We start from the raw sequence: 21958 nt of genomic DNA on the forward strand, positions 1-21958 counted from the left end.
GGCAAAGTAACGAGCAGTACCAATTCTTAACATATTTAGGAAGTCAAGTTTGTGCACAGTGTTTATAATTATTATATTCATGTGATGAAATTACTTAAAAATTTCAAATTACAGTTAAATCAACAAACTGAGTGACACCCCTGATCTACAGCTTATTTAGCAAACTTGTTCTGAAAATAACATCAATGATATTAATGCATTGAAATGATGAAAAAGCATCAGCCTAATGTTTCTGCAGGGGATCTGTCATTAGGGCGGAAAGACATCCATCACATCTGTCCAAGCAGAACACACTCTGCCGCCCACTTGATTGTGTTTTTATCAAGCGCTTGCTAAATCAATATGTACCAGATTACTCTAGGATTATCTGCGGCATCAACTCCATCATTACTTCACGTTATGGATGTCTGAACAAGTTGGTAATGGATTCATTTGGCATATTGCATGAACTATGGTTTGCTTTTTTAAGATACATTTGTTAAAGCACTGGATCAATTAATCTAGTAGTTTAACGTTTAAAAAAAATCTTATACACGTGTCTACATATATGATTTTTTGAAAGAAGTTTCTTATGCTCACCAAGGCTGCATTAATTTGATCATTTCTATTTTAATATATTTTAAAATGTAATTTATTTCTGTGAGAGCAAAATTTCTAGCAGCAATTACTCCATTCTTCATTGTCACATTCTGAAATCATTGTAATGTGCTGATTTTTTTCTCAAGTAACTTTTATTATAATTGAAAATTGTTGTGCTGCCTAATATTTGTGTGGATACTGTGATATATTTTTGATGAATAGAAAGCATTTTTTTTAAATAATTTAATCTTTGCTGAATAAAAGTATTAAATTCTCTAATTAAAAAAAAAAAAATTACTGACCCAAAACTTTTAAAAGATAGACAGTATATCACATCTGTGTATATCTGTTTTTATTTACTTAAAAAAAATCTGTCAATAATAGAGGTCAACCGATAATGATAACTAGGTTGAACCAATTAATCAACCGATAGTTTAAAATTGATACTGAATGAAAATAAAATATATAAATTTACTGATAATAGCATAATAAATTAATAAAAGTAATAATGACAAATAAATGCATATACAAGTCAACAACACAAAGCTTTATTCAAATGTATTGATCTAACAATCACGTATTTACAGTCCTGCTGCCATCTCACACAGCTGTGCCAATTCTGCAGCTTTATTTTGATCAAACAGCTGATGAACACCTTCATCCATCATGTCCCTCACTGCTGCTCTGCTCAATGGGGACAATGTTGATCCAGAGGATAAGGAAGACCATGATGATGGTCTTCTGAACCACACAACCTTGAAGCAAAAGTGAAACAAGATGTGCAGGACAATCTGGCTGCTGCAAACATTCATGTGCTCTCCATCAGCATGATTAAATAAACAGATTAAAACATTTTACAATTCATTCATGTCAGCATTCAGTTTCTTGCCATATTTCATTTCATATTTTTACACAATTACATGATAATTTCTGTTGTAGCTTCATTACTTTTGTGGTGTAGGGGGCTAAACCACTGAGCTGGTAAGCAGAAGGTTGCTGGTTCGATCTCCACAGCATCTCCACCAGTGTGTCCTTGATCAAGACACTTTACTCCAGGTTGCTCCAGCGGGATCATTCCTGTAATAAGAGCACTGTGAGTCACTTTGGATGAAAGCATCTGCCAAAAGTATATTTTTGATTTTTTTTAAATCCTTTTTTTGTTAGTGTCTCGGGCACAAATGCTAATTAAAGCTGCTTATTTCTTAAAGTTTACTTTATCAAGGTACTACTATAATATACATGCATACATACATTTCATACAGTTTCTATTTGGGGGCATAAAGGGTTAGTTCACCCAAACATATACAAACCCGATTCCAAAAAAGTTGGGACACTGTACAAATTGTAAATAAAAACAGAATGCAATGATGTGGAAGTTTCAAATTTCAATATTTTATTCAGAATACAACATAGATGACATATCAAATGTTTAAACTGAGAAAATGTATCATCTTAAGGGAAAAATAAGTTGATTTTAAATTTCATGGCATCAACACATCTCAAAAAAGTTGGGACAAGGCCATGTTTACCACTGTGTGGCATCCCCTCTTCTTTTTATAACAGTCTGCAAACGTCTGGGGACTGAGGAGACAAGTTGCTCAAGTTTAGGAATAGGAATGTTGTCCCATTCTTGTCTAATACAGGCTTCTAGTTTCTCAACTGTCTTAGGTCTTCTTTGTCGCATCTTCCTCTTTATGATGCGCCAAATGTTTTCTATGGGTGAAAGATCTGGACTGCAGGCTGGCTATTTCAGTACCCGGATCCTTCTTCTACGCAGCCATGATGTTGTAATTGATGCAGTATGTGGTCTGGCATTGTCATGTTGGAAAATGCAAGGTCTTCCCTGAAAGAAACGACATCTGGATAGGAGCATATTTTGTTCTAGAACTTGGATATACCTTTCAGCATTGATGGTGCCTTTCCAGAATAGGCTGCCCATGCCACACGCACTCATGCAACCCCATACCATCAGAGATGCAGGCTTCTGAACTGAGCGCTGATAACAACTTGGGTTGTCCTTGTCCTCTTTAGTCCGGATGACGTGGCGTCCTACTTTTCCAAAAAGAACTTCAAATTTTGATTCGTCTGATCACAGAACAGTTTTCCACTTTGCCACAGTCCATTTTAAATGAGCCTTGGCCCAGAGAAAACGCCTGCGCTTCTGGATCATGTTTAGATATGGCTTCTTTTTTGACCTATAGAGTTTTAGCCGGCAATGGCGAATGGCACAGTGTATTGTGTTCACCAACAATGTTTTCTGGAAGTATTCCTGAGCCCATGTTGTGATTTCCATTACAGTAGCATTCCTGTATGTGATGCAGTGCCGTCTAAGGCCGAAGATCACAGGCATCCAGTATGGTTTTCCGGCCTTGACCCTTACACACAGAGATTGTTCCAGATTCTCTGAATCTTTGGATGATATTATGCACTGTAGATGATGATAACTTCAAACTCTTTGCAATTTTTTCTCTGAGAAACTCCTTTCTGATATTGCTCCACTATTTTTCGCCGCAGCATTGGGGGAATTGGTGATCCTCTGCCCATCTTGACTTCTGAGAGACACTGCCACTCTGAGAGGCTCTTTTTATACCCAATCATGTTGCCAATTGACCTAATAAGTTGCAAATTGGTCCTCCAGCTGTTCCTTATATTTACATTTAACTTTTCCGGCCTCTTAATGCTACCTGTCCCAACTTTTTTGGAATGTGTAGCTCTCATGAAATCCAAAATGAGCCAATATTTGGCATGACATTTCAAAATGTGTCACTTTCAACATTTGATATGTTATCTATATTCTATTGTGAATAAAATATAAGTTTATGAGATTTGTAAATTATTGCATTCCTTTTTTATTCACAATTTGTACAGTGTCCCAATTTTCTTGGAATCGGGTTTGTAAATTCAGTCATTATTCACTCGCCTTCACGCTGTTCAATCCCTGTTCATTTTTTTTTTTTTTTCTGAACACAAAAGGTGATTTTGGTCAAGTTTTTCCTGCTAGTTTCTGTTCATACAATATCAGTCAATGGAGCCTGACTTCCCGAAGCTTCATGACATTATTTGATGATGCTTTTGAAGCTTCATTGTATGAACAGAAACCAGCAGAACAAACTTGGACAAAATCACATCCTCAATGTCCTTTGGTCTTTGTCTAGATGCTCTCGCTGGCTCTGGACTCACTGAGGATGAAGAAATCACATCAACATCAGTCCAGATGAGGCAGTAAGAGCAGGAGGAGTGATGGAGGGTCTCATCCATGGCACTGAGCCATTCCCAGGATATGCTGTGGCTCTCCGTCCTCAGTGCTCACACCAGTCTGAGGACATTTCACATCCTACACAAACATAATACAAAAGCAATCATTTTAGCAGCACAATGTCATCTGATTTCTGTATTAGAAGTAACAAAATGATCTTACTTTATATTTTTGTTTCAGGTTTTCCTTTTCTTTTCTTTTTTGTTCACAAATGCCACCATCACCTTTCCTTGTAGGTCCTGCTCCACCACAAAAGCTCTGCAGCAAACATACAGAAATTAATAATCAGAAAAGTGCTGTAATGCAATGTTTGAAATTACAATAATTAAAATAAACTACAACTTAAGATTTAAATAGACTGTATATTCATTACTGTAGTATACTCACTCAAAGCCTTTGATGGCATGATTCCTTCATCACCGGATAAACACACGTGATCATCTGTCCCTGTAACATCAGACAAGATCCTCTGAGATTTATGTGCTCAGCACTACATTTAAACGTTGAGGTAGTTCAAGATTTGTTTTAACTCACTTTTTATCCAACACAAATGTTCCTTGTTTTATTAACAGTACCAAGACAAATAAAATAGATAACTTATGTCTGTCTAGTTAAGTGTACATTTGTTTATTTACATTATTTTCATTAATGTAATGCAGTGTTGACAACAGTGAATTTTACATAATAGCACACACACACATCACACATAGAACATAATCCGTCACTCATAAATCATAATACTTAAAAAATATTTTCCTGTCAAAGGTTAAATAAACATTTAGTAAGCATCTTTAAGATGTATCCTTCGGAGGAGAATTAAGTTATATGTGTTTACTAGAGCTCCCCGTTATCTATACACAATAAAACGTGTTTTTACAGTAAATTCACAACTATAGTGTCCAGCATCTTTACACATTCAGTAGTTTCCTCTACAGTAGTTCAACAAATGTGACTTTAACAAAAGGAACCGTGTTTTTAGTTTTCAGTACTCACATTTGACAGCATCCGCGTCGCTTTTCTCCTCCGTGTTCGATTATGACGTATCCTCTCCCGTGGCCTCCTGGGATAGAAATGTATCCAGCGAGGAGCACTTCAGAATCACGCCGGAAGCAGTAGATCATCCGGGAACTTCTCAACTACTCAACTATGATTGCTGAGGTTTCTGACATACTTATTCGCTCGCCTACTGCTTTTCCCCTATTATATAAGTAGGCGGTTTCGGAGTCGGGCGCACTTTAAGTAGGCGCACGGCCGAATCTCGCGACCCAGGTAATTTTCGCCTGCTCTTTTGCTTTGGACATACTTATTCGCTCGCCTACTGCTTTTCAGCTACTAAATAGTAGAGAAGTAGGCGGTTTCGGACGCAGCCGTATAGTCTTCACCTCAACGGATGGTGCAAAAGACTAGGGATAGGACTCGGGAAGAAATCATGTTCATGGATGCGATTATTAACGTTATTGTAGTATGAAGCAGAGCAGGACCGAGTGTTGTGGGAGCTGAACGAGGCCGCTGGAGCGATTGTGCAACACACGCCTCACGAGCAGCGGAACTTTTATTATTGACAGGCGACTCCTCACACGTCCCGGAGCCTTGGTTAAAATTGCAATTTTCTCACGATTACATATAGTTGGAAACATTTGGGATATTGTAAGTACTCAAGTGAACAAAATTTATAACACTGGCCTAGTGGTTTTTGGATATTTTAATGCAAAGTTCTTACATATTGTACCTTTAATTCAAGATACTTGTGACGTTTTTTCCCAGTCATCTCAATGGTAAAAAGTGTCCCAGTTTACCTGAATTCACTCTACCTGACAGATTGTATGGAGGCATAAAACCTCAAGTTAAATCAAAACAAAGGAGGAAAAACAAACACAGCAAAATTGATCAGCACCATTGAATACTGCAATGCAGACTTAAATGGTCCAAAACAAGAGTCAGCATTGATCTACAGAGCTTAACGAGTTGAAACATAGTGACTAATTAAAATGCTATCAGCAATAACAGAAGAGATTTAAGCTGTTAATGCAGCAAATATCAATTTCAAAAGTAAATTAGCTCTAATGGCATAAGCACTTTTATTTTTTTGTATTATGTTGCTGGTCAAAAATAACTCTTCATTTGTTTTGTGTGTGTGTGTGTGTTTATGCACAAAAGTGGCAGTGTATGAAAGAAAGGCAGTCTGAATCCCAAAATGAAGATCAGTTAGCAGGAATCATGTTATGCATGAAAGCAGCAATTGTGACAGAAATAGAGCATTGTGGGAAAGAGGCTGAAGCCATGTCAGCCACTATTAATACAGCATGGCCACTGGTCAGCACACAGCAGCTACATAAAGAGAGAATGAGAGAGATAATAGAGAAAGAGAAGGTATCTAATACAGGATGAGCTCATTTGAACTCAGGGTGAAGGAAATGGTGAAACTATGAAGACCGAAAATTGTTGTATTGTTCTGTGTCTATGTTCCTAGCACCCTGAATGACCTCATAAATGTATAGCCACTGCCTCAGAAAACCTTTACACTTTAGCAATGTCATTGAGGACAAGAATCAGATACACTTTGTACCCTTGATTTGCATCCTTCTGCAGTCTATGCACCAGAGAAACACTGTGAGAATATACAATGTAAAAGTGGTCTCATACATGGTGTAATGATATGGATGCCTGATGCCGTTCTGGGATGAGACACACACTAGGATGAGAGGCACTGACTCGCCCCTGCATACAATTTAAAACATGAGGGAGGCTTGAAAAGAGAAGCACTACAGGAAGGGGACGTACAGAGCTTCAGTTATTCATAGAGAGGAAAAAAGTACCAATAAAAGATTATGCATGAAGTCCATGAAAATCTGTAATTTTTATTCATGGAAGACTGTAGTGGAAACAAACAGGGGCGTCATATTGATATAGACAGTTTGCTAAGAGGCTCTAACACTAGACTGGAGTCCCTGGAGTGGCTATATCGCTTCAAAAGATAATTGAGTCTGGTTGTTTCTCCTTTTTTCCTGATATTTGTGTATGGTCACATTGGGTATTTCCTCAAAGCTGAGATGACTGCTAAATTAGGCACTAGAGGTGCACTGTTAGTAAGAAACATTCTTCATCTCTACAGTTTTCAATCTCTTTCTGTTATTAATATATGTATATTTCATGGATATAAGGAAGAAGTATTTTGTATTATATCCTTCAAAGGTTCTAAATGGCTGAACATTTGAATTCTTTCTTTCTTCCATCTTTCCAGGATATAGTTCATACAAAGAATGATAATTATAATGGTAACTAATTAGCATCCACACTAATAGATAATGTATTTAATTTATCATAAACATGCTACAGACAACATCTGCCGCTTTAAATTCTCAAACTCTTTAAAGCTGGATGGATTCAGATTGGCTGTCGATGGTTTTTATTGTTCATCAGCTGGAAAATATTCTGAAAGTGATTTCAACAGTATTGTTACTCTGTGTTGTAATTGTTATAGATGTTGTGTGGACTTCGATATTCTCATAGAATTGGAATGATTATTAAAACTTTATAATTATAGTTTGTAGGGAAAACACACCCTAGGAAGTAAAATTAGCTCAAATGAAATAATTTATAGGGAATTATAGAGAGTTCCCTAAGCTCTTGTAGCGGATATGAATATCCAACAATCGTGAAAACACTGATTAAAGCACGGTAACTAAATCACAGTTTAAGACATTAAATTTTAGAAGCACATAATACAAGACACTTTCTTTTAAAAATCTACAAAAGATTTTATTATAGCACAAACTAATCTAACACAAACTAACACATATATACACACACACATTTATTCACGCATTGCAGTAAGAAAGGAAATGAGAGAGAAAGAGTTTTAAGAGAGATATGATATGATGAATTCCTAGCAAAATTATGCTCTTCAGAAGATCTGACCTGAACGAACCATAAATCAATAATTCAAATGCACCAGCTCAGTTTTAATCTGGAGGTACTTGCTTGTGTCGACTTTAAATGTGAATATCCCTCGTTGGCATGTAGAGAAGGGTTTTCCAAGTCGATGATTTGTCGCAGGGTCTTCAAGGTCCGTGTTGTGTTCGGTAGAACCCAATCACGTTTGAGCTTGCTGAAAAATTTAAGGGAAGTCTCTTTGTCGCTGGAGTTAAAGTTGAAGCGGCAGAAGTCGTTGGTTGAACTTTGCGGAAAGACTTAGAACACAAGACTTTCAGCGGAAAAGAAAAATTAAGTAAAAGAAAAGTGAGTGAAGGTTGGATGGCTTGAATTAGCGGCTTGTCTGTTCTTCTTGTTGTTTTGAAAGAATTATCTGAATGATTCATTTGTCTGGTTCGTCCATGGTTCCTACAAGTTATCATTGTAGTTTTTGTGTTCATGGTGTGAACTGACACTAGTTTCATGTCACGCTAATTTTATCACACGCGATTTGGCCAAGGCTGTGATTTATTTTATGCGCAGCTTGTCAGAGCTGTACGAATCTGTGATCAGTAGTAAATGCTTCTCCATCTGAAAGCCAGAGGGTGCTTTCGCGCAGAAACTCCAAATATGCCCTGCTGCAGAAGTAGATAAAGGAAATGCCATACTATCGCTGTAGCTGAATAAACAGAAGATTGTAACACTTTGATCGATTAAACATGACTAATAAACACACGACTGCATTATTCTGTGATGAAGCCACATCATCTCACAGAAGGATGCTCAACTGTCGTTATGAAGTGAGTTTGGAGTAAAAACATGTGTTTTGTTGGACAAGATGTTAATAAATGCTTCTCATGTTTGGAAAGATGTTTGTTGCTTTTTCAAATGTACATTATAAGCGACTCAAACTCGCAGTGCATCAGATGGATTGGCATTTGGAGCCATACTTCATTGACAAGCTGCACATAAAAAAACAGTCGCAGCCTTTGCGATTTCATAATCGCACTAAGAATCATGTTTAAGCATGATTTCAACGTTATTTTTCGTATCGGGCGATAATCGTGCACCCCTACTATCGACTCTCTCTCGTAGAGTAAATGGCCACTGAGGACTTCTGTATATTAATATTAGGCTACTGTAATATTTTTGCAGTTTTGTTTTATTGCCAGTCTGATTGTTTTGTACATTGTAATGGTGTAAGAAATTGTAGTCTGCCTCGACCCAGATTCCACTCCAAAGTATATTTTAGAATAAGCTCATCCCCAAAATGGCTTAATTATCATAGAGAAGAAGAAAGTCAACTAGTATATTGTTTATGTACCATTTGGTTGATCAAATCCTGAGCAAATGGTAATCAATTGTAGAATGGGTATGGGTGTGGGACACAGAGAACCATCTCAGACAATGAGGTGTCACAACTTCATTAACATACAGACCACAGCTGGTAAAACATGAGAAACTACATTTACATGAAGAGTGGTGAACTGTAACAGGATAAAAGGTTTGAGATTTGGATGTTCTGGGTTCATTCCGACTCTGATGAACCCAAGGTGCTACTTGTACTTTGTCACTGCTACGCTGCAATAAACTTCTTCATAGAGATCTTCAACGTCCTCATCATTTTTCTTACAATGGACTATATTCTCAGCTGAAGCTTTAATGTAATATACAGGTAAAATTATATAAAATGTCATTTTTACATATTTATTTATTAGGTTAGTCAAACATTATCGTAAAATGGTCTATATAATATATTGATTGAGTGATCTGACACAAAGAGTTGATATGGATGGTGGATATTATACCAAGTTACTTAATGTCGCGAGGGACAAATCAGAATCAAGTATTCCAGAAAGCCCTGTATTTTGCTATATGACACTTGAAAAAACAAATTTTCTTATCTTTTTTAACTCATGATAGACTCTGAAGTAATTTAATGAAAGGAGATTTTTGACATTAAGGAAAATATTTTTTTTTTTTTAAATCAAACGCTCTTTGCAAAATCTACAAAAATAGAGAGACTGTAAACAATAAATTAACCTGTAATGGATTAATACAACTTTAGCATACATATTGAAAGCTGTAGAGGGGGAAATGTTAGTTCCTCACTCTGTGATTCAAAAGAGAGATTATGAGCTTGTGCCAGGTGCGTTAGAATAAAATGTTATTTCCGGCCTTCCAGAGATAGCTTTAATCATTTTCAGATTGGGTCCAGGAGATCTAATTCAATTTTGTGTTGCTATGGAACGGGGCCATGTGTATAAGTGTGTGATAGTGAGTGAGTGAGTGAGAGGATATGAAGAGACAAGAGGGATTTAATCACACATCATACAAAGCCAGAGAGACAGAACGTGAGGCTGTTTGCCACTATCTCAACTGTTTCTTTGCCAATTACTGCTTCCCCTGTTGTTGTGTCCCGCCACAACGGCCGTGTGTCCAAAAATGAGAGATTAATGACAGCCCATAATTATTTTTATGCAGTTGTTTTGAACAAAGTATCATTAGAGCCAAATATAGTAAAGCAACATGACATGTCTAAAATACTAATTAGAGAGCCAAATATATCTACTAGTACTTTAGTATTTCAGTAATGGTTAAAAGCTGTAAAAAAGTATGTATTTTTGTATTTTGTGTTTAGTATTTTATATTAGTGAATTACCATTCACTATTGAAACCTGTTTTAAAATGATTATTTTGTAATTCCATGTGATGACGCTAGTAGTGCAGAAATTGCATATTTCCACTTTAACTTTTAATATGATTGTTGAAAGCAATTAATTTAATATTTTACTTGGGTTAGAGACCAAGTTTTGAATTTCACTGCTTGGTGTCTCATGAGCAAAACATTGTACTCAAGGCACTGTTATTTTAGTATTTTATATACTAATATAATAGTATAATAGTTATTATGAATATTCTGAATCAGTATTTATATTTATTAATTTTCCTTTCAATTTTAGTTTAAATGTTTAGTAATTTTACCATGTGCTTTTTAAATAAATAAATATTATTATTTATATTAATATTTAGGTTAAATTAACTTTTAGTTCAGTTTTAGTTTAGGTTTTTTTTTTCAGTTAGTAAATTCAGTGCTTAAACTTAAACTTATTTCAGTTAGTTGTCAAGGCAACATATCTATTTTTAATTTTTTTTTTGTCTTGTAATATTTATATTTCATTTTATTTATAGCTTTCAATTAGCCTAACAAAAATGTTTTTAATCATTTTAGTTTAACTTAAAGGGGTACTACACTGCTGGCAAAATGGGTTTTCAATAAAACTTGGCTGCCTATACAGTAGAAAGGTAAAAAGAAAAAATATATATTGAAACCGGTGCTGCCTGAGTAGAGAAAACAATCTTCCCTTTTGCCAAATAGGTAGGAAAACTTCAACACCCACAATGCACTGAGCATGTCACTGTCCAAGGCCACTCCCACTGGTCTGTTATGTATACACTTACCAGAGTGAAATACCGCCTTGCTTTGGTAGGAAATACTTCTTAGCAAAGTTTAGTCATAATGCTGTTGACTTGTATGGTTCTTGGGTGCAAGAATTCAAAGAGTAAACGTTTACCGGGAGTGAGTTACTTTCGTTTTCCAGTGAAGGATCCAGCGCCTTGTAGGCAGTGGCTAAAGGCTGCAAAGAATCTTAAATACAAAGAGAATGCAGTGACAGAAAATCTGAAAAACTTCCGTGTTTGTGGTCAACATTTCAAATTGGATGACTATGAACACCCCCCGAAACAAAAAACGTCAAAGCCACTTTAAGACAAGCCTCCAACCAAGGTTAGCAAAAAAAAAGTGTAGCGCTGTGGTATTCATGGAAGGAGACCAGAGGCCATTTTTTTAATGGATGTCAACTGAGGAGAGGTTTCACTACGCTGAATCAGCTGCTTTTGTGGGAAAACAGCTTATCATTTAATGAATCGACAGCCTTTCGGCTAATCTTAAACATGTTTGCTCTTAAACATTGGTTTTGGTTTACAGCGAAAAAAATGCTGTTTTATAAGAGAAGTCATGGACAATTGCATGACCGGTATGATTCAGTTTATGGCACTTCTCATTCATTTCTATGGGATCCGCAAACAGTGATTGACTGTTGCACAATTCTGAATGAAATTCAATGACGTCAAAGCTGTAATGTGACTGGTTATCAAGGCACACATGATTCAAGTTGGCCATTCCACTTTATCCAATGGTAGAGCCACAGACCCTCGTGCCTCCCAATAAGACCTTCTCTGACGCCGTTGAGTACAGGTAAGAAAGCTATTGCCATAGTGTCCAATTTTTACCATAATGCTATTTAAAGAGTAGACAAAGTACAATACAATTTTTCAGTGATAAACCTACCCTTACAATAACTGTTCTCTTAATAATCCTCTGTCGATCCGACTGTTCATGAAAATGCATAAGTATAATCTGTAGTTTTCACGAAATCCCAGGAGCTGTCAAAAGTGTCAAAACATGTCATCCGGCAAATATATACGTGAATTCCTCTGTCCCAGTAACAGAGAACAAGTAAACATTGTTCATTTTCATACAGGTGCTGGTCATATAATTAGAATATCATCAAAAAGTTGATTTATTTCACTAATTCCATTCAAAAAGTGAAACTTGTATATTATATTCATTCATTACACACAGACTGATATATTTCAAATGTTTATTTCTTTTAATTTTGATGATTATAACTGACAACTAAGGAAAATCCCAAATTCAGTATCTTAGAAAATTAGAATATTGTGAAAAGGTTCAATATTGAAGACACCTGGTGCCACACTCTAATCAGTTAATTAACTCAAAACACCTGCAAAGGCCTTTAAATGGTCTCTCAGTCTAGTTCTGAGGCTACACAATCATGGGGAAGACTGCTGACTTGACAGTTGTCCAAAAGACGACCATTGACACCCTGCACAAGGAAGGCAAGACACAAAAGGTCATTGCAAAAGAGGCTGGCTGTTCACAGAGCTCTGTGTCCAAGCACATTAATAGAGAGGCGAAGGGAAAGAAAAGATGTGGTAGAAAAAAAAGTGTACAAGCAATAGGGATAACCGCACCCTGGAGAGGATTGTGAAACAAAACCCATTCAAAAATGTGGGGGAGATTCACAATGAGTGGACTGCAGCTGGAGTCAGTGCTTCAAGAACCACTACGCATAGACGTATGCAAGACATAGGTTTCAGCTGTCGCATTCCTTGTGTCAAGCCACTCTTGAACAACAGACAGCGTCAGAAGCGTCTCGCCTGGGCTAAAGACAAAAAGGACTGGACTGCTGCTGAGTGGTCCAAAGTTATGTTCTCTGATGAAAGTAAATTTTGCATTTCCTTTGGAAATCAGGGTCCCAGAGTCTGGAGGAAGAGACGAGAGGCACACAATCCACGTTGCTTAAGGTCCAGTGTAAAGTTTCCACAGGCAGTGATGGTTTGGGGTGCCATGTCATCTGCTGGTGTTGGTCCACTGTGTTTTCTGAGGTCAACGCAGCCGTATACCAGGAAGTTTTAGAGCACTTCATGCTTCCTGCTGCTGACCAACTTTATGGAGATGCAGATTTCATTTTCCAACAGTACTTGGCACCTGCACACAGTGCCAAAGCTACCAGTACCTGCTTTAAGGACCATGGTATCCCTGTTCTCAACTGGCCAGCAAACTCGCCTGACCTTAACCCCATAGAAAATCTATTGGGTATTGTGAAGAGGAAGATGTGATATGCCAGACCCAACAATGCAGAAGGGCTGAAGGCCACTATCAAAGCAACCTGAGCAGTGCCACAGACTGATCGACTCCATGCCACGCCGCATTGCTGCAGTAATTCAGGCAAAAGGAGCCCCAACTAAGTATTGAGTGCTGTACATGCTCATACTTTTCATGTTCATACTTTTCAGTTGGCCAAGATTTCTAAAAATCCTTTCTTTGTATTGGTCTTAAGTAATATTCTAATTTTCTGAGATACTGAATTTGGGATTTTCCTTAGTTGTCAGTTATAATCATCAAAATTAAAAGAAATAAACATTTGAAATATATCAGTCTGTGTATAATGAATGAATATAATTTACAAGTTTCACTTTTTGAATGGAATTAGTGAAATAAATCAACTTTTTGATGATATTCTAATTGTGACCAGCACCTGTATACCACCAACATTGTAACAAAACAAAGCAGATTGAAAACTAGCGAAGTTACACTTTAATGATAATAATCCTGTTGCAATGGTACTGTCATATGTTCTCTGTTTTAGCCCTGTACATTTGTTATACTTCCTGATTAATATTCTGTCTGCCATATTTGAAGTCCTTTTGTGCTATTTTTTTCTGTTTGATTGTCTCCACCAGATGTGTCTTGTTACCTCGTTAACTTGTTAGGTTTGTTAGCCCCTGTGTATAGCTATATAACCCTTGTGTTTCTCTTATTGCTTTGTCAGTTTTTGATTGTAATGATTGCCTGTTTGCTTGTGTTTCTGTTCCTTTGGAAGGGTTATTTGTTTATTTTGTTACTTTTATTAAAACCCCTGCAGTTAAATCCCCATCTCTGCCTGCCTTCTCTTGCTCCTGCTTTTTTCATGTACAGCTGTGTGTAGTATTTTTATATTTCCTGTAGTGGCCAATTCATTTTCGCAAACTGGTTCTTTTGGACAGTTCGTTTCAGTGAACCGGTTCAAAAAAAGTCATCCGTTCCTTATACGTCATCATGCAATGATGCCACTATATGCATTTTTTTTCTTACAACTCCGTGTCAATGCTATATCAATGAGCAAAGTAAGTAGAAAAGGGGAATCTGCACACCAAACAAATGCAGAGTTCAAGGTCCTTAAGGCTTAGTAAGGCTTGCAAATTATCGTCAACTCACTCATCAGACTCCTCTGTAATCCTTGGCAAACTTCGACTTGAACCGGCTCGTTCTGGTCTTTTTGAGTCGGACGTGCTACTTAGGCTGCGCGTCTTGCATCATCCGCTTGGAACTAAAGTTCAGTTTAGTTCATTTAGTGAACCAGCTCAACTGGTTACTTCCTGAGAACTGGCTCAAAAGAACGATTCGTTAAAGAATCAGACATCACTAATTTCCTGCACCCAATGCACCTGCAACCATTCAGGTGTGTTTATTGTAAATGATACATCATTTCCAATGCACTGGAGAGGTGAAAATAATTGACAGAAAAAAGACTCACAGACTGTGAGCTATTTTTTTGTCTAAAGGACTTAACTTTTCATCTGCCCCTCAAAACCCTATAAGCCCCGTTTTCTGTTATCGGCTATGTTATTGGCTTTGTCTTCATGAGCACACACTTGCAGGCTGTCATAGGACTCACGCACTGCATTTGTAGAGGTGATCAATGGGGAACGGTAAACAGAATGTCGGCTCAACATATGTTTGAAACACCATATGGTTGATTAATCTCACTAATCGCTTCCCTTCACCCAATCATTGACGAATAGCACCAGCAAATGTGAAGCGACTGGTCTTGGGTGATTACAATGAATCATCTTATGCGAATGGAAGGTAAGCATTATGGAATTACAAAAACTAGGCCTTATAATTTGTTGATGTGGTTGAATATAAAACACGATGAATTGTAAATTTGTTATATTCTTGTAAAAATCATACAGTGACTGAAATTCTTTAAGGCCTTGAAGGGCTCCAGTCAACAAATTCCATTCATGATCACTGTGAATTTTTGTAAACAGGAGGCAAAGAATCTCATGCTTTTGTGAAGAAAGCCAATGCTTATTAAATGGTCCAAGATCTCATAATAACACATCTCTCCACAGAAGCTTTAAAACATCATAATTGATCATGGCTTCAGGATTTTCTAAACACCTTTGGCTATGTCTATAGAATTATTCTTCTTTATCACTGTATGGATCACAAGCAACTAACTTGTCAGAACAAAATACAGCTGAGTCAGCAATTATGACCAAGCAGCCTTGTGTCTACGAAGAGGCAATCAACTCTTCAGTCTTTTATACTCCTGTTTTTCCCACTGTAGTTAGATTCTAATCTTTTTGTTTGACATAAGTTGTAACTTTCACAAAGTTTCCAAGCTCCTTCTCAAGGCCTCGCAGGTGCAAGCTGTCAATGTAACAAAAATCATTCATGTAGTCCCAACACAAATGGATTAAGTAAACTTCAATTTCAAATATATTTAAGTTAAAGATAAAATGTGTACATTTTAGGAGGATCTATTGTCAGAAATGCAATATAATGTGCATAACTATGTTTTCAGTGGTGTATAAAGACCTTATTGTTGAACTGTTATGTTTACATGTTAAGTCGCCATTTTGCGCCTGCATTTCATTCGGTTTCTACAGTAGCCCTAAATGGACAAACTGCTCTATAGAGCGTGTTTGCTTGACTGTCTCAGATGACGACATCTTTGTCCTGTGTTGGCCACCGTAGCTTCTCTATATTGCAATTCGCATCCTCACCGCTAGATGCCGCTATAATTTACACTCTGCACCTTTAATTTCATTGTCTTCGATCCATTTAAATATATTTGAAATTCAAGTGAAGAAAATGAAATTAAGTTGGGACAAGTTGTATAGAAATTGTGTTGGTTTAGCTCATTTTAATTAAGTAATTTGAACAAGGAGCTAAAAAACATTTAAGTGTAGTTTAGTAATTCATAATTATTTTTTTAAAAATCTGAAAATAATGCAGGATTTGAATTTATATTTTTTTTCTTTCATCTTGCCTTTTCACTTGCCATGTCTGTACTTTGGTAAAAATGTATCTACCCAAATGTGAAGCCTTTCATCCCTCATAAAATGTAACAGTTCTGATTAAAATCAAGTCACAGCAACCGTGGATTTACAATCAGCTTTCAATTGTGTGACTACAATAGCCCTTTCTCCTCTGAACCTCTCAGCTCTGTACCGGTTTAAAATTAGCCGCAAACAAATATGACAAAGCCACGTTGATGAACGGGGATGGGGTATTGATAAAGTCACATCCCCCTGCAGCTCTGTCAGTAATGAGTTCCTCTGTACTAATATGTATGTATCTCTCTCCTCTACAGGTCAAAAGAGATTCCCATGATAGCTTTGCACATTAGTATCACTCCGTCAGAACAAAGCCTCCGTAAATCTGAATAACCCAACCCCCTCACCAAGCATTTCCACAGCCTTTAATTTTGCTGTTCACCAAGCTTTATAGGTGCCGCCCATGATTACCACCTGTTTTGCATTCTCAAACATGTGAATCAATGGGGGAGATATTGATCTGCCGGCCCTACCAGCGCATTGGCCTTTATCTATTGTTGACACTCTCCCAACCATTTGCAATGCTGATTGCCCAGGGGTATAGTAACATATCCTGGGCTTTGGTGCACCCGAGGAAATGGTCCTAGTTGTACCTTTCCTACAGTTGTGCATGTATATATGCATGGGCAGCTGTTTATGGGCGTCTTGATTGTCAGGATGGTGGTGTGGTCGCTTTAAAGGAATGAATAATGAGAATGGCTTGCAATTTTTTGTTACTACTACAAGTGTACACATGATGAAAGATGACATTGGATTGAAAATAAGGGAATAAGCAGCTCTCCTGGGGTTTTTTAGACTGAACATGAAGCCTAAGACATTCATGAGAATCAGTGCGGTTTGCACTTAAATATGAAATTGTTTTTGTCATTGAAGTGAGCAAATGTAATTATCTGTGTCAAATAAGGAATATTATGAGAATCAGCTGTGGTGAAAAGCAATTGTTTAGTGTTTGGCCCCTTTCTAAAGCCCCAGGTTAGTAAGCAAATGCATCGTCATGCTAGTCAGGTAAACGCAGACGCAGTCCAAATACCAAACGACAGCATGGCATTAATCCCTGCAGCTCCGAGATGAGAGCAGGAGTGATAGAAAGAGTGCAGGAGAATGCATATGCTTCGTCCTTATTCATCAAGGTGTAACGATAATAATAGCCCCATTTTCTCTAATTACCGAATGCAACCACCCCATGGATAGAATTAAATGGTGATGAAGAAGAGTAAGGTCAGAGAGGCAAAGAGGTTCATTACTTATGACTGAAGTAAGTAAATTGAGTGTCAATCAGTGTTTCTGTGAAAATCAATCTTATCTAGTTATAAGCCTTTGAAAATTAAATGGTTCATTGTCTAAATTGGGAAAATGGAAAGTGTTAAGCTGGCAATATGTGGCTGTTTTTATACTAAACTATTTGAAATTGGATTCAAAAGTAAAATAAAACTATTACATAATATGATTGACTAAATAAGGATAGGGTACAACGGGGCTAAAGGCGCACTGGGGTAAAGGGCCCATTTGGTTTTGTTTTCCTCTAAACCACTAGATGGCACAAAAACAGCACTTTCCAAAACATCCGCTTTTCAAGATGCATGTGGAAATTTGGCTGATCCTTGACGCCTTTGCGGCCAGTAACGCAAAATTGATTCTGTGCTAATTTAATCTAATATTTTATGGTTTTTAAAATGTTATAGATTTACTTTGAAGCATATTATAAATTGAAGCAAAATATATCTTGAAGCAAAATATATTTTGTTAATCATTTTTAGTTTTGTTACTACTGTAAATCTATATTAAATTATTATGGGATCTCCTTCAATGCTTTAAGAATATTTACTTTTTAAAATAAGTTTGTTTCTATATTTTTATATTAACATGTTTTAATGACAGTATATATTTATTGAACAAAAATGAATTTTGTGCCGGCATGTTTCTACAGTAGCCCTAAACGGACAACCTGTTCTACAGAGCGTGTTTGTTTGACTGGCTACTCTCTGCTGTCACAGAAAATTACATCTTTGTCCTGTGTTGGCCACCGTTGCTTCTCTATATTGCAATTTGCAACCTCGCCGCTAGATGCCGCTATGATTTACACACTGTGCCTTTAAGCTTTGCCTTTAGCCCTGTTGTGCCTATACTGTGCTGATACATTGTATATTACCATTTCAAAACCTTAAATCATATCCTGAAATATAGAATTTCACTATCATTATTATGAAATTGAGAATACTGCTGGATGATCCAGTTAAAAATGGTAACTGTGTTTTGGAACAACATTGTAACTAGTCTAAATTGGCTTTAGATGGTCTATGGTGGTCATAAAGTGCTCCAAGATGGTTATTAGCTTCTACAAGGTGGTCATTAGCTGGGAGACCACCTTGGACCAGCAACAAACAACTGGTCAGACTGTGTTTTAGAACATGGTAACTGGGTAACCAGCCAATGACCAGTTTAGACTGGTAACCAAGCCACCATGTTTTAAAAGATAGCTTGACTACCTTAAATTGGGATCATTATCAGCTAGCAGTTGCTTTATTTCTGGTCTAACATGGTCTACCAACTAATAATCAGCTAATGACCAGTTTAGACTAGCTAATGACCAACTTGGACCAGCCAATAACCAGTTTAGACCAGCTATCAATGTTTTTAAGGTGGATTTTCCAGCAGGGATGGCAGGTTTGTGGGAGGAGACTCCACCTACTAACTAATATCCTCATTAAAATTGATCATAGGTTCAGAGGTTCAGCTATTCCCTTAGCTGCTATAAACAGGGTGACCCCCCCACCTTACTTTTTTATGTCCCGCCTGTATTATAATGACCCATCCCCAAAGGGCAGGGCTCATCTCAGCATGGGCTTAAAGCCTTAAAGTGTCAGTCAGTTCAGTGTGCTTCTGAGCTCTGACACTGGTAATTGTGCTCATCACATGAGCTCATTAGTCATGACTGGTTTGGGATATTCAGGCATGTCAGACGGCTTCTCTAAATCACTGACAGAACGGGCACTAAGAGACATTAGTATCGTGTTGGAGAAAATGTGCATTGGCCTTACATTTCAGAGTTTATATGGATGAATGAAAGCAGTATTTAGCATAAATTTGATGTCAGTGAATGAATTGGATACATACACAGGCTGAGATTAAACCTCTTCACATCTCCTCTGCCAGAAATTGTTAAAATGTCTTGGGTGAGCCCTTCATAAGTCTTCTAAGGAACTGGCATTAAACTTTTTATTAAATTATTCTTTATAATATTAGCAATATTCTTTAGCTTTAATAAATATACTTTAGTTTTACGTTTATTCATTTATTATTATCTTCATCATCATCATCATAATCAACAATGATAAAATTGATTTTTTTTTATTGATAATATTTAATTAAAACTTTTTTATTTTTTATTAAAGCTTTATATTATATTATATTATATAACAAACAATAGGCGTATACCTTCTAAGGGCTTACCATTAAATGTTTAAAATTTTTTTTTTTACAAACCCGATTCCAAAAAAGTTGGGACACTGTACAAATTGTGAATAAAAACAGAATGCAATGATGTGGAAGTTTCAAATTTCAATATTTTATTCAGAATACAACATAGATGACATATCAAATGTTTAAACTGAGAAAATGTATCATCAAATGTATTCAAAAATAAGTTGATTTTAAATTTCATGGCATCAACACATCTCAAAAAAGTTGGGACAAGGCCATGTTTACCACTGTGTGGCATCCCCTCTTTTTTTTATAACAGTCTGCAAACATTTGGGGACTGAGGAGACAAGTTGCTCAAGTTTAGGAATAGGAATGTTGTCCCATTCTTGTCTAATACAGGCTTCTAGTTGCTCAACTGTCTTAGGTCTTCTTTGTTGCATCTTCCTCTTTATGATGCACCAAATGTTTTCTATGGGTGAAAGATCTGGACTGCAGGCTGGCCATTTCAGTACCCGGATCCTTCTTCTACGCAGCCATGGTGTTGTAATTGATGCAGTATGTGGTCTGGCATTGTCATGTTGGAAAATGCAAGGTCTTCCTTGAAAGAGACAACGTCTGGATGGGAGCATATGTTGTTCTAGAACTTGGATAGACCTTTCAGCATTGATGGTGCCTTTCCAGATGTGTAAGCTGCCCATGCCACACGCACAAACTAACAACTTGGGTTGTCCTTGTCCTCTTTAGTCCGGATGACTTTAGTCCCAGTTTTCCAAAAAGAACTTCAAATTTTGATTCGTCGGACCACAGAACAGTTTTCCACTTTGCCACAGTCCATTTTAAATGAGACTTGGCCCAGAGAAGACGCCTGCGCTTCTGGATCATGTTTAGATATGGCTTCTTTTTTGACCTATAGAGTTTTAGCCGGTAACGGCAAATGGCACGGTGGATTGTGTTCACCGACAATGTTTTCTGGAAGTATTCCTGAGCCCATGTTGTGATTTCCATTACAGTAGCATTCCTGTATGTGATGCAGTGCCGTCTAAGGGCCCAAAGATCACGGGCATCCAGTATGGTTTTCCGGCCTTGACCCTTACACACAGGGATTGTTCCAGATTCTCTGAATCTTTGGATGATATTATGCACTGTAGATGATGATGACTTCAAACTCTGCAATTTTTCTCAGAGAAACTCCTTTCTGATATTGCTCCTCTATTTTTCACCGCAGCATTGGGGGAATTAGTGATCCTCTGCCCATCTTGACTTCTGAGAGACACTGCCACTCTGAGAGGCTCTTTTTATACCCAATCATGTTTCCAATTGACCTAATAAGTTGCAAATTGGTCCTCCAGCTCTTGCTACCTGTCCCAACTTTTTTGGAATGTGTAGCTCTTATGAAATCCAAAATAAGCCAATATTTGGCATGACATTTCAAAATGTCTCACTTTCAACATTTGATATGTTATCTATATTCTATTGTGAATAAAATATAAGTTTATGAGATTTGTAAATTATTGCATTCCTTTTTTATTCACAATTTGTACAGTGTCCCAACTTTTTTGGAATCGGGTTTGTAATTAGAAATTATTTTATCATTTTAGTTTTAGTAATTACTTTATCTTTAAATCTACACTGCCCTCTAAAAGTTTGGAAACACCCCTGGCAAAGTGTGGTTTTGGACAATATCAGCATAAATCCTTATAATTTTTTGGTGCAAATACATTAAAGTAACTTGACATTATCATTGAAGACCAGCAATAATAATTTTCATTTTGATTACATAATAATGGCAATATATACATGTCAAAATCAGACATGCCCCTTTGTCAGCTGTGATGCCTGGTTACTGGTTTAAACTTGGCCCAGGTTTGTAAAAGATGTTTGGGTCAGCACACCTTAATAGCTTCAACAATTGATTGCCAATTAAGTTTAGAATACAATGATCCAATTAGAAATCAGTTTAGGTCAGATAGCTGCTAATGGTGGATATTTTGATGAATTGAAAATTGTTTTTTGAAAAAGTTTTTTCTAGGTATAAAC

General features: G+C 36.9%; 1 long non-coding RNA gene across 2 annotated transcripts; it reads right to left on the reverse strand.

Annotated features, from left to right (window-relative positions):
* Positions 1-892: 892 nt before the first annotated feature.
* On the reverse strand, positions 893-5256 carry LOC125278747. Of its 2 annotated transcripts, XR_007187256.1 has the most exons (5): positions 4829-5256; positions 4223-4282; positions 3998-4093; positions 3760-3913; positions 893-1656 (listed from the first exon to the last, which is right to left on the reverse strand). It is a non-coding gene; the product is annotated as an uncharacterized LOC125278747 (long non-coding RNA). The 2 variants fall into 2 exon arrangements; XR_007187255.1 differs by having other exon boundaries at positions 4223-5256.
* Positions 5257-21958: the final 16702 nt, after the last annotated feature.

Source organism: Megalobrama amblycephala, linkage group LG11, assembly GCF_018812025.1.
Source record: "Megalobrama amblycephala isolate DHTTF-2021 linkage group LG11, ASM1881202v1, whole genome shotgun sequence".
Classification (NCBI taxonomy): domain Eukaryota; kingdom Metazoa; phylum Chordata; class Actinopteri; order Cypriniformes; family Xenocyprididae; genus Megalobrama; species Megalobrama amblycephala.